The sequence below is a fragment of the Cervus canadensis genome, chromosome 12 (assembly GCF_019320065.1).
Source record: "Cervus canadensis isolate Bull #8, Minnesota chromosome 12, ASM1932006v1, whole genome shotgun sequence".
NCBI classification, from domain to species: domain Eukaryota; kingdom Metazoa; phylum Chordata; class Mammalia; order Artiodactyla; family Cervidae; genus Cervus; species Cervus canadensis.
The window spans coordinates 41816196-41830910 of NC_057397.1; the positions used below are offsets into that span (position 1 = coordinate 41816196).

The 14715-nt window shown below is 46.2% G+C and overlaps 1 protein-coding gene and 1 long non-coding RNA gene across 5 annotated transcripts in view; one reads left to right on the forward strand and one right to left on the reverse strand.

The window, feature by feature from the left end:
- The window catches only part of LOC122451394, a 98489-nt gene that overhangs the window by 82942 nt on the left and 832 nt on the right, over positions 1-14715 (forward strand). For 2 of the 3 annotated variants that reach the window (XR_006272403.1, XR_006272404.1), the window contains 2 exons: positions 4804-4930; positions 12259-12359. This is a non-coding gene — a long non-coding RNA (uncharacterized LOC122451394). The remainder of the gene's footprint in view (positions 1-4803; positions 4931-12258; positions 12360-14715) is intronic. The other variant, XR_006272402.1, reaches the window with a different exon arrangement.
- Positions 1-14715, reverse strand: part of ZNF704 (zinc finger protein 704) — a 250294-nt gene that overhangs the window by 58069 nt on the left and 177510 nt on the right. The gene's annotated exons all lie outside the window — the stretch shown is intronic.

The following is a 14715-nucleotide window of genomic DNA, read 5'->3' on the forward strand; positions in this document are numbered from 1 at the left end:
GCGCAGGGAAATGGCATGACTCTGTAGGGAGAAGGTCCCCTTGCCACTTGCTCCCGTCCCAGGAGGGACCTGCTATACACACAGTCATGGATTTCCCCTCTTCTATCTCTCGGTTTCAGGGACCTTCGTTTTTCCTTCCTCAATCTGCTCTGTGGCTTTTTTGATTTTTCACATCTAACATACACGTTTATGTTTTATAGGTCTCATTGATAATTAACACAAAAGCTGATTTGTGTGTTAAGTATGACGATCAATACAGCATGTATCATTATAAAATATGCATTTATTTTGCATTTCCAAAAGCTGACATTTCAAAATAATTATTGAGTGTCATAAAGCAGACTTCTGATGAGCAAAAAGAGGAATAAACATTAGTATAATCAGGGTGTTTTTGTATTTGGATTACCTTTAAGTTTCCCACCGGTACTGGAAGTTACTAAAAACAACAATAAAAAAATCAAAAGAATACATAGCTAATGATTCAGTTAACCTATATTTCTTGGGAAGCATTGTTATCATGCTACATGAAACATTACCAGATGATATGGCCTTCTGCTGAGTTGTGTTTTTGTTTTTATCGTTGTTTAATTCTTTTGGTACAGTACTATCTAATTACTGATTACTTGGTGCTGTAAATTCAAATCCTTATAATTAAACACGAAGAGATGATATACAAAGTAGAATTTGTAACACTTTGAGAAAATCGCTACAAAGGCCCTCTGGTAGATTTAAAGTTGTTGAGGCAGGGGAAAAAAACATTATCGGTAATACTAAATATTCTCTCCTAGTTTGAAATTGAATTTGAGTCTACTGTAGAAAACCTTACTAATCATATGTTTACAAAAGGTTTTTCAATTTTTCTTTTCTCTCAAACTTAGTTGAGTATTAGAAGACTTAATAATACTTAGAATTATTTTTTTAAAAAATAGTAATATTCATTGTTACTCTAAATGTCAGTGGTCTTGAACCTTCTTGGCACCAGGGGCCAGTTTGGTGGAAGACAATTTTTCCATGGCCTAGGGATGTGGGGGGATGTTTCAGGATGATTCTCACAAGGAGCGAGCAACCTAGATCCCCTGTATGTGTGGTTCACAGTAGGGTTCGAGCTCCTTCAGTTCCATTCAGTTCAGTCACTCAGTCGTGTCCAACTCTTTGCAACCCCATGGACTGTGGCACGCCAGGCCTCCCTGTTCATCACCAACTCCCGGAGCTTACTTAAACTCATGTCCATTGAGTCGGTGATGCCATCCAACCATCTCATCCTCTGTCATCCCCTTCTCCTCCTGCCTTCAATCTTTCCCAGCATCAGGGTCTTTTTCAAATGAGTCAGTTCTTTGCATCAGGCAACCAAAGTATTGGAGTTTCAGCTTCAACATCAGTCCTTCCAATGAACATTCAGGACTGATTTCCTTTAGGATGGACTGGTTGGATCTCCTAGCTGTCTGAGGGACTCTATAAGAATCTAATGCTGCCACTGATCTGACAGGAGGCAGAGCTCAGGCGGTAAAGCAAGTGATGGGGAGTGGCTGTAAATATAGATGAAGTCTGATCACACGCTTGCCACTCACCTCCTGTCGTGTGGCCCAGCTCCTAGTAGGCCATGGGTCAATCCCATGGCCCTGGGGTTTGGGGACCCCTGCTCTATGTGATTTGTCCCTCAGGTTGACCTGGCTTACTGAACAGGATGTCAAAGAGAGGAGAAGCACATTTCAGGCAAGGAATTAGGCAAGTCCTTGCCTTGTAATCTGCCTAGGAGTCCTATTAGAAGGATGGGAGATGAGGACACAGAGCCTGGGCCAGTTCTCAGGGCCTCACATGCCAGGCTGAGTGGTTTGTCATGTCCTTGTAAGCAGAGGGAAGTCACTGAACCCTTTTGAACCTGGGGGAGAGATAGATGACCAATCTGTATTTCAGGAACATGTCAAAATGGAACATGTAATGGAAAGGGAAGAAGCTAAAAGTAGGTTGTTTAGCTACTGATAGTTAATCCATAATTCAAACCCCAAGTAATAGACTAAGAGACAACTATTCCTCAATGAACAGATAGTATTTAGTCTTTTAGTACAGACTCCCTATATATCTGCTAAGGAGGTGTCCTGGGCTTCTCTGGGAGAGGCAGTAAAGGTAATGGCTAAGAGCACAGGCTCTGGAATGAGTTAGATCATGTGGCTTCAAATCCACTTTGCCATTACTAGCTGTGTGACCTTGGGTAAATTACTAACATCTTGGAGTCTCTGTTTCTTTATTAGAAAAAAGAAGACAAAACATAGATCTGTTGAGGGGCTTCCTTGCTGATCCAGTGGTAAAGAATCTGCCCACCAACACAGGAGACACAGGTCAGATCCCTGATCCAGGAAGATCCCACACGCCATGGGTCAACCGAGCCTGTGCGTCACAGCTACTAAGCCTGTGCTCGAGAGCCCGGGCGCCACAACGACCGAGTCCATGCACCTAGACCCTGTGTCTGAACCAAGAGAGGCCACCGCAAGGAGAAGCCCACGCACTGCAACAGACAGTAGCCCCTGCTCACTGCAACTAGAGAAAAGCCCGTATACAGTAATGAAGACTCAGCACAGCCAAAAATAAATAAAGTTCAAAAAGAACAGATCTGCTGAGAAAATTAAATGAAAAAATGTACACGAGTACCAACATACAGCCTCACTAGAATCAGGGTTCCATGGGTGTTAGCCTTTATTAACCTTCAAGTTCATGAACACGCCCATAGCACGTAACCCCCGTGAAAGAGGAAAGTGTTAGGTTTCTTCACTTGCTCTTCTTATTCAGCACCAGCATTAGCAGTTGTTGCTTTTCTTTTTTGGGGTGTGTGTGTGTGTGTGTGTGTGTGGTGGTGGTGATGGTATTATTTTTCATAAAGACACAGTTGTAGCTTCACAAGAAGTGCTCTGTAAGAGGTGGCAACTGTGTAGCGAGGAGCAGCTGCTGGGCTCCTCACTAGTGCCACATGCTCCAGCCTTGGCAAGGATGTGGCTCTTGGCATCATGGCTCTTGAGGTCCCCTCACAAGCAGCCAAAGCCTCCAGTGACCATTTAGATTTTATTTCTGCTCTCAGCCCTCATTCCTGCACTACTAGCTATGTGCTCAGGGCTCTTTTCAGTTCAGTTCAGTTCAGTCGCTCAGTCATGTCTGACTCTCTGCAACCTCATGGACTGCAGCATGCCAGGCCTCCCTGTCCATCACCAACTCCCGGAGTTTACTCAAACTCGTGTCCGTTGAGTTGGTGATGCCATCCAACTATCTCATCCTCTGTCGTTCCCTTCTCCTCCCACCTTCAATCTTTCCCAGCATCACGGCCTTTTCAAGTGAGTCAGTTCTTCACATTAGGTGGCCAAAGAGCTCTTATAGTTCCTGGAAATACAGTCTCAAGAAAACTCGGCAGAGACTCTGCCCTCCAGAGCTGTGCTCTGTTGGAGAACCAGACCTTCATCAGACACATAGATAAACATAAATTTAGCTTCTCAGGTGGCGCAGGGGTAAAGAATATGACTGCCATTGCAGGAGACGTGGGTTCGATCCCTGGGTGGGAAAGATCCCCTGGAGAAGGAAATGGCAATCCACTCCAGTGTTTTTGCCTGGAAAATCCCATGGACAGAGGAGCCTGGTGGGCTACAGTCCGTGGGGTCACAAGACTCAGACACGACTCAGTGACTAAACCATCACCCACAGACGTGACAAATGCCAGGTAGGAGTGGCTGGATTGGGGGCTCCTGGCTAAGGGGAGAGCTCCCAGCTCAGGACTGGAAGAGGGCACTGGCCGTAGCCTTGCTGAGGGTGTGGACAAGCCCAGGGCCGGTCAGTACAGGAGCACAGGCCAGACTGCCTTCAGAAGCAAGGCTGAGGGCGGTGGGGAGGGCCAGCTGGGTCTGGCAGCCCTCCCTGGGGAGGGGCAGCTGGGTCAGGCCTGTGGAGTTCTCTAAGGCTCTTATCTTAAAGGCCTGGGAAGCATTGAGGTGTTTCCAGCAGGGTCGGGTGGGGAGGGGTCAGGTCAAGTTGAGGTGATGCTATCAGATTTACTTTTCAAAAAGCTCACCCTGGCCGCCATGTGGAAAATGAGTTTCTGGGGCTTGACAACTGATCTTTTATCTGAGGAACTGATTGCCTGGTGACTGTGGCAGCAGGTTGCGGGATGACAGCACCTGTGACACGAAGAGGCAGTCAGGGGGTGAGTGCAGCATCGGCGGCCCCGGCCCCAGGCCCCGGGTCTCCGGCCGGGTGGGTGCGGCCAGCTGGCCCTGAGTGCTTGGCCCTGGCCTGCGCCGACAAGCCCGGCTATTGTTCACGCCTCAAGAAGCGTTTTTCTTCTTTCGAAACACGTCATGCCTGAATGCCATCTGCTCGGAGGGTGTGTACAAACACGGTCTCCCCTGGCTAGCCCACCAGCTAACAGAAAAGTGTTTTACACCCCAGAGAGCCATAAAAGACATTTATCTGCAATTAAAATGCTGTAGTAAGAAAACAGAAATAAAAATGAATACTACATCCCTTAGATTAGAACTAATCTAGTCCCTTAGCAACCACTGAAATCTGCTGTCTAGACTGAGTTCAATTACTTTTAAAACTTGTGGTAATCTTCAGGCAAGGAATAAAGTCGGAAAATAAACTCTCTCCCACTAGAATGGGCACAGTGACATCTCCAGTCCTGGAATTCTGGGAGAGCTTTCCCTGAGAGTTTGGAAAACTGGATTCAGTCACTGTTAAACGTGATTAAAAAGCACAAAAACTTCATTTTCTTTCTAAAGGGATCTTGTAGCAAAAGTGGTCCATTTTCTTCCAATTTCATTTTAGCTGTTGTTTCCTTGAGACTACAAGGAAGATGAGAGAAGCTGCCTATTGTATTAAGGTGTCCAGTGGCCTTGATCAAACAAGATGGGAAAATGAGAGCAAACACATCATAATACATGAGGCAACACAGGTCAGTACTTCTGAAACTACCTGTGGGGAAGGATAATTTTTAAGAAATTTCTAATCAGTCATGGATCAATACTTTTGTCAAATACAAGGGGGAAAATGACCCATTGAAGATGTGCGTGCTAAGTCGCTTCAGTCGTGTTTGATTTTTTGCAACCCCATGGACTGTAGTCCACCAGGCTCCTCCGTCCATGGGGATTCTCCAGGCAAGAATACTGGAGTGGGTTGCCATACCCTCCTCCGGGGGATCTTCCCAACCCAGGGATTGAACCCGTGTCTCTTATGTCTCTTGCATTGGCAGACGGGTTCTTTACTACTAGCGCCAGTGGAAGATGTGGTCATGTCAAATTGCTATGAGAGTTTCTAAACTGCTGCTTCCTCTCAGTTTCTGTACCCAGCTCACTGTGGGCTGATGACAGAGTGCAGACTAGCACTGGTCCATGGAGCACCCATTGAGTACGTGGCACCAGGCAATTGCTTTCATGTCCATTTCACTTTGCCTGAAAAGTCAACATCCAGTCCCCTCCCTCTTTCCCCCACTTGCTGCTCTGGTCCCCTTGGGTCCTCCCACCACCTTTGTCACTTGGTACCCTGGGGCCCACATTCCATCATCAGTAATTCCTCACCCTCTCCCCTCTACTGTACCTCGGCCCTCCTCTGAATTCTGTCCTCTTTTCCATCAGAGTTTCCTGTCAGTCTCACTGAGGTCAGGTGGGGATGCTCACCTTTGACCTGCCCCCCTAGGGGCAGGTCCCCCTTCACCCTCATGCGAAAACTCCCAGGCTTCTGAGGCTCAGCTGTGCAGCTACCTGCCTCTCTCCTTCTTTCTGTTTGAGCCATCACCTGCCTTTCTAACAGCACCTCTCTCCCCTAACAGTCATCTAATATTTTGGCAAATACATTACAGCCGTTATTTTTAAACAATTTATAATTATAGCTATGATCCTAGGAGACTGATTGAAAGCATCCAATAACCTAACTTCTGTGCCCCTCAGTTCAGTTCAGTTCAGTCGCTCAGTCGTGTCCAACTCTTTGTGACCCCATGAATTGCAGCACGCCAGGCCTCCCTGTCCATCACCAACTCCCAGAGTTTACTCAAACTCATGCCCATCGAGTTGGTGATGCCATCCAGCCATCTCATCCTCTGTGTCCCCTTCTCCTCCTGCCCCCAATCCCTCCCAGCATCAGGGTCTTTTCCAATGAGTCAACTCTTCGCATGAGGTGGCCAAAGTATTGGAGTTTCAGCTTCAGCATCAGTCCTTCCAATGAACACCCAGGACTGATCTCCTTTTTTTTTTTAGGATGGACTGGTTGGATCTCCTTGCAGTCCAAGGGACTCTCAAGAGTCTTCTCCAACACCACAGTTCAAAAGCATCAATATTTTCGGCGCTCAGCTTGTCTTCCACAGTTCAACTCTCACATCCATACATGACCACTGGAAAAACACCATAGCCTTGACCAGCGGACCTTTGTTGGCAAAAGTAATTTCTCTGTTATTAATATGATATCTAGATGGTCAATGAACTATCCCTTCCAAGGGAGTAAAGCGTCTTTTATTTTTCATTGCTGCCAGTCACCATCCACAGTGATGGAGCCCCCCAAAAATGAAGTCTGACACTGTTTCCACTGTCTCCCCATCTATTTCCCATGAGGTGATGGGACCAGATGCCATGATCTTAGTTTTCTGAATGTTAAGCTTTAAGCCAACTTTTTCACTCTCCTCTTTCACTTTCATCTGTGCCCCTAGCCCCCCACTATTCAGCCTAGTGCTGAGCTTAAGGAAAGACCCTGCAGCCAAGTAGACTGAGGGTTAATTCCCAGCAACTCCATTTACTAGATGAGTGATTTTAGGCAAACCTTGTTGCTTTGTGCAGCTTCATTCCTCTTGCATAAAATGGGTACAATAATGATCTCTGAATATGAATATAATGAACCCTGGTCTCACAGGGTTTTGGAAGAATTAAATAATTTATGTAAACTACCTGACCTATACTATGTATGTGAGTGAGCGTGCATAGTCAGGTCCGACTCTTTGTGACCCCATGGACTGCAGCATGCCAGGCTTCCCTGTTCATCAGCAACTCCAGGAGTTTACTCAAACTCATGTCCACTGAGTCAGTGATGCCATGCAACCATCTCATCCTCTGACGTCCCCTTCTCCTGCCTTCAATCTTTCCCAGCATCAGGGTCTTTTCCAATGAATCAGTTCTTCTCATCAGACAGCTAAAGTATTGAAGCTTTGGCTCCAGCATCAGTCCTTCCAGTGAATATTCAGGACTGATTTCCTTTAGGATTGACAGTCCATGTTGCTGCAAATGGCAAAATTTTATTCTTTTTTTATGGTTGAGTATAGTCCATTCTGGGCTTCCCTGGTGACTCAGATGATAAAGCACCTGTAGCTTAGATGGTAAAGAATCTGCCTGCAATGCAGGAGACCTGGGTCAGGAAGATCTCCTGGAGAAAGGAATGGTAATCCACTTCAGTATTCTTGCCTAGAGAATCCCATGGAGAGAGGAGCCTGGTGGGCTACAGTCCATGGGGTGGCAAAGAGTGAGTGACCAACACTACTACTGTTATATTCCATTGTAATATATACTACATCTTCTTTATCCATTCATCTGTTGATGGACACTTAGGTTGCTTCCAGGTCTTGGCTATTGGGGATAGTGCTACTATGAACATGTTTCATGTATCTTTTTGAATTAGGGCTTTTTGTAAACAGCAGATACTCTAACCTCCTACATTTTACAGTAAATTAAGGCCACCAGGCATGACCTCTCACATTTTGCCTCTTCACCTCCTTTCTCCGGCATCACAAGTAGGTTCAGGTGTTGCTTTTCCTGCTTGAAGCCTTGCTCCAGTGGGCCCATCTTCATCCTCCTCTAAGAGCCTGCTCCTCCTTCTGTGCCCACTAGCTTTTTTCTCCGTCCACTAACATGCTTAAGGGCTTCTTCCCATCTGCACTCGGGGTCACGGAGCAGGAATGGATGGGGTAGAATGGGAATGAGGACAGGGGTTGGAGATCACAAGGGACAAGAGACTCTCAAGGAGGGACAGGCTTATAGTGTCAAAGGCGGTGGAGACCAAGCCCATCAGGACCAAGGGAACCAGCAGCCAGGAAACAGAAGAAACTGTAGTAGGGATGGAAGTGACATTGCTGTGGGTTGAGGAGTGAATGGTTACTAGCAGGTGAGAAATCCAAGGCAGGGATCATAAACGACTTTGGAAAGAAGCTTGGCCATGAAGGGAAGAAGGCTGCTGTTCCTGGAGGGAGTTAGAAGGTATTTGCTTGTCTTCAGATGGACGGGCTCTGTGCTGTCGCTTCAGTCGTGACTCTTTGCGAGACCCTATGGACTGTAGCCCGCCAGGCTCCTCTGTCCATGGGATTCTCCAGGCAAGAATCCTGGAGTGGGTTGCCATGCCCTCCTCCAGGGGATCTTCCTGACTGGGGGATCCAACTCTTGTCTGCCTGTGTCTCCTGCACTTCAGGTGGATTTTTACCCACTGAGCCACCTGGGAAGCCCAAGTGGGAGTCTAGTGCATTTAAATGCTGACAAGAAAGGGCCAGTAGGATGGAGAAGTTGGAGATCCAGGAGAGAAGAGATAACAAATGGACAAGGTCTTTACTAAGGCTGCATAGAGTGGGGTCCCCAGCTCAGGTGGAATTCACTTTATACACAGGCAGGAGCATCGTCCCTATAACGAGCGAGCAGAGCGCTGGTGGCCCGGGCACAGCCACATGTGTAGTGTGGGCTCGGGGACTTGATGACATGTCTTTATGGAGGTTTTCTGCTTTAATTCTTTCCTCAGAAGCAGGCATGGTTCTCTGTGGGGAGTCAGGGACGGGGCCCTGGGCTGAAGGTTTGACATCAGAGTTATGAATAAGGAGAGAGAAAGCTGAACAGGACACCACAAGACAGCCACCAAGAACAGCTCCACTGAGAGGCGGGGGTGGGGGCTTTGAGAGCTGCAGGAGGGGGTAGGGGGGCAGCTGCTGGATTTTCCTGGTTGGGGGGGGTTCGATGAAGAGGTGTGCAGAGAGGGCCGTGGGATCTTAGTTTAGGAAATGAGTGAAGGCTGGAGGGGCCGAAAGATGGGGGAGCAAATGCAGAGAAACCAGAGATCTTAATGAGATCTTAATGAGATCTAAATACAAGTGGGTGGGAGCAAGAGAGAGGAAGGGCTGAAAGAACTGGAGGTCATGAGCAGGCGTGGAGTACTGGAGATGGAGATTCGACCGAGAGAGAGGAATCGTGGCAGACAGCAGGGCCAGGGCCTGGCCACAGGAGAAGCGCAGAGGTGGAGGAGGGGTGAAGTCACTGCATCATGAATGGTGAGGCTGCCTATATAATGGTCGCTCATGTCACCCAGGAGAGGAAAGCTGTGAGCAGGTGATGCAAGTCTTTAGTAAAGGGTGAGTGAGCAGGATGTCAGGAGAGTCAAGCCAGGGGAGAAGTGGAGGGGCCTCAAGCAGCAGGAGGGTTATGCGGGAGTGGAGGAGCTGACAGCTTGTTAACAGCCGTGGGGACTGGGAGGCATTCATTCCTGAGAGGTTCCCCCTCCGCCTTCGGGATGAGATTCACACGCCTGCGAAGGAAGCACAGGCAGGAGACGCGTGGCCCTCTCTAGCGGGGTCGCTGTATCTCGCCCCCATTTCAGCCCAGGTGCTCCGCAGGGCTTCCCTGGGGGCTCGGTTGGTAAAGAATCGCCTGCAATGCGAGAGACCCCGGTTCGATCCCTGGGTTGGGAAGATCCCCTGGAGAAGGGAAAGGCTACCCACTCCAGTATTCTGGCCTGGAGAATTCCACGGACTGTATAGTCCATAGGGTCGCAAAGAGTCGGGCACGACTGAGCCACTTTCACGTTCACTTTCCACAGGGCAGCTCCCCAGTGGTAGTCACACCCTCCTCTCCATTCCTGGGCACAAGTTACGCCCTCTGCTTTGGGAGCAAGCTTCCTCTGGGTTCCCCCTGCCCCGCCTGTCTCCCCCTCGCATCGTCAGCTCAGTCCCGCAGGGAGTGGGAGGAGGGAGTGGGAGTCCTCCAGGGAGGAGGCCTGCGGACCCTTGCCCGGCGGGCCAGCAGCCCCCGCGCCTGCGCTGTGTGGTCAGGTGCGCGCTCCCCCTCGCCCCTGGACATCACGACTGTCTGACATCTATTGCCAACATGGAGCACAAAACCTGGCTTAAGGGCAACTCTTCGTGAAGAGTTTGGGAGGAATCAGTGTCAAGTAGAGGCGGTGGGCAGTGGGCGATGGGCAGTGGGCGACGGGTGGCAAAGAGCAGCACAGGAAGCCCAGCTGAAGATCTTGCGCCGTTTTCTTCCGCTCATTAGACCCGGTAATTCATTCAGTTCCTCAAGTGGAAAGCAATTTCTCAAAAATTCAGCTATTAAATAAATCATTCACATGAATATCTTTTTTACTGGCTCCAAAGAGTGCTGGCCTATCTCTGCAGAATTGACGCGGGACCGGTGTCTAGGGCCCTGCTCCGTATTCACCAAGGCCCGCAGACCCATCAGCGCACTCTGGGATGGCAGCAATAACATTATTAAATAATAAGTTCCAAATCCCCTGAAAATAATTCTGTGTGATGAGCTGGACTTCTGCACGTGAGCAGGTTGCGGAGTGTCGCCCCGGGAAGCATCGAGAACACCCCTGGTGGCCTTTTTGCTGTGTAGGTTTGTGCTTTTGATTGCAGTCAGTGTGTTCTCTGGGAGCCACGAGGCTGGGCTGAAATCCACAGTTTTCTCTGCACACAAAGCCTTCTATAAATGTGGAAGTGCCCTTCTGGGATGGCCTTTTAGGCAGCAGATGCTGGAAGACCAGAGAGGACATGTCAAATCCTCTCTTGTGACAATGTGTGTGTGTGTGTGTGTGTGTGTGTATCTGTGTTATCTTCATGGCCTCTTTCTTCCTGAACTCTGGATGGCCAGGTTCTTGCTGACTCTCTGTATTCCAGAAGCATCTGCCTGCCTCTCAGCAATGGCCGGGAAAGGTAGACTGTCTGGAAAGGGCCCATGGATGTTTTAGCGGGTTTTTGCTTGGGCTGCTGTCTGTCTTTCCCAGTTGGTGCTAGTGGTAAAGAACCCGCCTGCCAATGCAGGGGACACAAGAGACGTCTGTTCGATCTCTAGGTCGAGAAGATCTCCCAGAGAAGGGCATGACAGTCCACTCTGGCATTCTTGCCTGGAGAACCCCCATGGACAGAGGAGCCTGGTGGGCTGCAGTCCATGGGGTCACAAAGAGTTGGACACGACTGAGTGACTTAGGATGCATGCAGTCTGTCTGTCTGGGCAGCCAGCCAGCCAGTCCCTGAGTTCTCGGGAGCACCTGGCTGGGCAGAGCCGGCCATGTGTGCAGAGGCGGTGGGTCCCAGGCCAACGGAGCCGAAGCTCAGGTCATTCAGGTCGCCTGCAGGTAACAGGCTGCAGGTCACATGCCACAGCTGTACTCAAGAAGGAAAGTGTGATCACAATCGCATCTCTCACTCTTACTTTCACATCCGAGTCAGGTCATTCCAGACTTTCTGGTGGGGTTAATTACATTGTTGCTCCAAGGCCTGAAATCCATTTAGGCCTCAATGACAGATACGCAACAAGGAATGAAGGTTTACTCTCTAGCACAGGAAACCATAGTCAATATCTTGTAATAACCTATAATAGAAAATAATCTGAAAAATAATAACATGTATATGTTTAACTGAACCACCTTGCTCTGCACCTGAAACACTGTAAGTCAACTATCCTTCAATAATATATATGTATGAAGAAAAAAATTCATAAGTTTAAAGATTAAACAAAAATAATTTCCAGCTACACTGATGGGAATAACAGTTATTTCATGAGGGCAATTGGGAAAAAACCAATCGAGTGTTTTCTAGTTTGCTAATTTAGGAGAAAAGTGATTTTTTTCCTCTAGATATTTATTTTTTAAAGTAAGGTTTAAAAATACTGTTTCTTATTTCTCTTCTCTTTCCTGAGTGGGTATCATTATTATGCTGGCAACAGGCCTAAGTGTGGGTGAGGAGTGGTCATTGTAGCTGTCTTACCTGACTTTTTCCAAAGAGAGAGGCTCCTATTGTTTCTAAGCAAGCCGCCCCAAAAGGCTTCTCGGGAGCAAGAGGAAGCCCCCTCTCGCACCAGGGTAACTGCCCTGCCTCCCAGGAGCGGCCACTTGAGCTAGGCAGATGAAAACTGTTAGCAGGTCAATGGGCTAGCTCATTCCCCTGCTCTAGGCTGGGGCGGGGCTGGGGGGGGGTGTAGGGGGTGGTGGGAGGGTGTGGATATGGAGCTTGTTGTTCTATTTATAAACTTTGGTTTATTTCATCTTTAGCTTGTCTGGGGCCTGCTTGCAGACTTCAGTCACTTCTGGCTACACCTATGGCAGGACTGATGTGTGCACTGTCTCATGCTATTAAAGAAGGGGGCAAACTGGTATGTATGTGAATGAATTAACTCCTTTTTAAACTGCTCATTTTAGATTTGACTTAAAAAAAAGAAAAAAGTCATCTTTTTTTTTCAAAAACATCTTTTTTCTAATAATAGATAATATTTATTGAGCATTCCCAATGCCAAATGCCTATGTACCTTATTTGAAATCGTCCCTTTATTGATATTACTGCCCATTTACAAATGTGGAGACTGTGGTAATTTCCTAAGCGCACTTGGCCAGTCTGCTAGCCCTGCCTTATTCCAGTGGTCCAATGGGAGCTTCACAACATACACAAATGCCATTTTCATGATCTGTTCTGTAACCTTGTTTTAAATTCAAGACATGCTTGTCACCTTCTATAAGTGCAATATATTGGTGAGGTTAGCATGATCTGTTTTAGATTACACATTTTTTCCTGCATTACACTTCAAATTATCTTATAATGAAAAGGTTTTCTTTATATATATGGGTGATTCCACATTAATGAGAATACAAAAGTTCAAGTAGACAAAAATAAATTAAATTTTAGGCTTATTATTAATTTTTAAAGGGGTTTGGCTTTCAAAAAGATTCTCTATGGGTTTTCTTTAAATAGAATTCTTATAACATTCTTAAAATGTTTTGAATGATTAAATTTCAATTCAATTCATCCACCCAAATTCTAACCCCTACATAAGTACCTGTTATATACTGTTAAGTTGAACCATATGAAATTGCGATATTCACTCTTTTCTAATATACCAAAGTGGCAGTTTCATAGGCTTCAATCTGATTTCTGCTCTTATCAAACATTTATTTTTAGTTTCAGAGGCTAGAAGTGAACCAGTTTATCCTCAATTTAAATCGATTGTTTGAGATCAATAAGCCAGACAGTGGTTCTTTCCTTAAGTGTGTACTGTGGGTAATTTTATTTCTGGAGTTGGCTTTTATTAAAGATAATCTCCTATTAATATAATTCAAGCAAGCTTCAATTCAATATCTACTATGTGAAAAGCACTTCTTTAGGCAGAACTCCTTGCCCCACACCTCATCAATGTTCTCCATGAGACACTTGGAATGTCCAGATTCTGGGAAATGAGTGCAAGCATCTACATCGCCCTCTAGAGGACTCACATACACACAACATCACTGGCTCTGCTGGCTGAATTCTCTTCTTTATATTTTAACCATGTTAACGATATATATTTCTGTCAATTCATACACCTATTATTTGGTGACAGATCAATTCAAACTGTCAGTTATGAATCTTCTCCCTTGAAAATGGTAATTCTATCATTCTTAAATGTGTTCATAACAGTACAATCTGAGCTCTATGAAATCAAACCTATTTATTGAACACCCAAAGTCTGAACAATTGCACATTTTGCTTTGTATACTCTGTGTATGTGGGAACATGACTTCCCTGAAGGAATAGGCAGGAGAAACTGATATAGTTAGGAACACAATGCCAAGGTTACTGCTGGACATAACAGCAGATCAGTGACACGGCTGGATGGCTACTGGCCAGGGCATATCCAGTTTCCTGTAATAAGAGGTGGATGAATACAGGTTAGGAATGCCATAGAGGGCTTAGGCTGAAGCCAAGAGAGGTCCACAGTGCCAGAGAAGTAAAGCATTGTAGCTACTATTTCACGTTTCTTCTGAAAACAATATAAATGGCTTATAAGGCTAGGATGCTGGAATTAATATTTAATGTAAAAAGCATTACTGAAAACAATTGTATAGCTATCAGGTATAAATAATAATTTCCACCTCTGCTGGTAATTTTTCACTCATTTAGGTTGACACACTAGTGTACCAGCAGTTTATAGGTGCACTTAACTCTAATGGCACATTGATTAAACTATGGCAGAATTACCCATTCAATATATCTTCCCAGTCTGTACTATTATGAAGTTCTAAATATTTCAAATGCAAATAGACCTCTATTAGTCAACAGTTCAGCAGTTACCTGTCTTCCTTCCTTTTTTTGGAATCATTACAAAGGCTTATAAATTTACTTTTCTGCATACTTGTACCAATAATCTTATGATAAGGAATTAACACACATACAGGCTAAGAATCTGGATTTATTTGAAATATGATGAGAAAATGAGCCAATTAAAATGAGTATAAAAATATGGAGGAAAAAACCCTTTGACTATGATACATCACTGACTCCATGAACATTTCTTTTCTCACTTGGTATGCCATATCTATGAAGGTTCATCCAGCACAGACAGAAATAAGCATCTGCTTTCATTTGTAGGCAGGTAAAACTTCTAGAAGTTCAGAGAGGGAGTAATAGCTCTGTGTCAGTCTGAGTGCTTCCAGAAGCAGTCACCAAGACAAGAGCAGCTCTGTAAGTTCACTTATAGA